Source organism: Sinocyclocheilus rhinocerous, unplaced genomic scaffold, assembly GCF_001515625.1.
Source record: "Sinocyclocheilus rhinocerous isolate Xijiao unplaced genomic scaffold, SAMN03320098_v1.1 scaffold910, whole genome shotgun sequence".
In the NCBI taxonomy this organism is placed as follows: Eukaryota; Metazoa; Chordata; class Actinopteri; order Cypriniformes; family Cyprinidae; genus Sinocyclocheilus; species Sinocyclocheilus rhinocerous.
The window spans coordinates 482,716-484,808 of record NW_015667266.1 but is presented as its reverse complement, the minus strand read 5'-3'; the positions used below and the strand labels follow the sequence as shown (position 1 = coordinate 484,808).

Below are 2,093 nucleotides of genomic sequence, written 5' to 3'. Positions count from 1 at the left end.
TTTTTTCAGTTAGTAGCCAAGGTTAAATTTTTACTGTATTTAGATTTTTTTTTTTTTTTTTTTTTAAATGTTTACATCAGTGTTGAGCACCATTGATTTTGATCTGTGCGAGTAAATTGCAATTCAGTAAATATCTCTTCTTGTCAATTCATGACTTTGAATCGGCCCAATAGTTTGTGTTCCTTTAGTATTTTGTTTTTCCCTTTGGTTCATTAATGTATAATGAACCAATGTGAAGTGTTAATTTGTTTTGTTAAATCTGTCTCTCTGCAGGAGCGGCGGCATTATCCGGAGCGGTCACACACACGGTTTCCACGGCCGTGATCGTGTTTGAGTTGACGGGTCAGATCAGTCACATTCTGCCCATCATGATCGCTGTGATTCTCGCCAACGCCGTCGCTCAGAGCCTTCAGCCGTCCATCTACGACTCCATAATCCGCATTAAGAAGCTGCCTTACCTGCCCGAGCTCGGCTGGGGCCACCATGAGTGAGTCTCTCTGTCTGACTATATAGGTGTACATCTTATATGTGGCCCTGGAGCACAAAAGCAGTGTTAAGTCGCTGGGGTATATTTGTAGCAATAGCCAAAAAAACATTGTATAGGTCAATATTATCCATTTTTCTTTTATGCCAAAAATCATTAGGATATTAAGTAAAGATCATGTTCCATGAAGATATTTTGTAAATTTCCTACTGTAAATATATCAAAACTTAATTTTTGACTAGTAATATGCATTGCTAAGAACTTCATTTGAACAACTTTAAAGATGATTTTCTCAATATTTAGATTTTTTTGCACCCTCAGATTCCAGATTTTCAAATAGTTGTATATCGGCCAAATATTGTCAGAACCTAATAAACCACACATCAATGGAAAGCGTATTTATTCAGCTTTCAGATGATGTATAAATCTCAATTTCAAAAAATTGACCCTTATGACTGGTTTTGTGGTCCAGGGTCACATTGTGTTTTTCTTCCTCAGCACAGTCTGCTTTGAAGGATTCAGTAACTACTGCAGAATACAGAAGTAGAAACACTCTTTTTTTCTCACTTTCAATCACAGTGATATCAAGCCCTTCCTTCTGCTCACATGAAAAGCAATTTAGCAACTAGTTATATTTGCATTTTACAACTTGCATTTTTAAAATAAAATTAATGTTTAAGGTTTGGCTGTGTGTAACTCATGTTCACCACGGTTCGTATTTTTACTCGTAAAACTTAATCTGCTGATCAAAAAACCCACAAGAACCATGCTTATTATAGTTATCTGAATCTAAAACTAAAACTGAAACTAAAATTTAAGATAGAACATTTTATTTTAGCTAGCTGCCAAGGCGACATATTTAGTTTTAATTTCCTTTAGCTTGATGTACTAAAATAACTAAACCTAAACTGAAATAAAAAATGAATAAAAACTATATAGACATTTAAAAACAACATAAACAAAACTAATATAAATGACAAAAACACACAACAAAATTACTAAAGCAGAAAATATTAAATTAATAACGATTAAATATTAATAACAAAATATAATAGTATTTCAATGATAGTAAAATAACAAAGAACTTGAAGCTCAAATGCTGATTCACTTCCGGGGTTCAGGACTAATTACTAAACAGCTGTAGTTGCTAAAGAAATAATGCAGTTGGCAAGTGCTTATTTAATGCAATTAAAGATAAAATTATTTATTATTTTATTGTTGCATTTAACTACATTAACAAAGTATTCTATTTATTTGTTAATTTTTATTAAATACATTTTCCCTTCAATTTTATTAAGTGGCACTACAGACAAAGACGCCGTTTTCGCTTCATTAGTGTAAATGGACAAGGTCTAAAGTTACACACACACACACACACACACACTGTCCTGTGCAACACAGACTAATGGAAAACTGTGCAACACACACATCAATCTTAGTTTCAGAGGCTTTCAGAATTTCAGGGTTATGAAGTTTCAGATTTTGTCTCCTTATGCTTGTGTGTATGTGTGTGTGTGTTTGATTCTGTTGTGATTAAAGAGCAGAAAATGGGAGCAATGATGCAGAACATACACACACACACACACACTCACACACACACACACACACA

The 2,093-nt window shown here is 33.6% G+C and overlaps 1 pseudogene; it reads left to right on the top strand.

Annotated features, from left to right (window-relative positions):
• The window catches only part of LOC107733394 (chloride channel protein 2-like), a 47,530-nt pseudogene that overhangs the window by 31,049 nt on the left and 14,388 nt on the right, over positions 1 to 2,093 (top strand).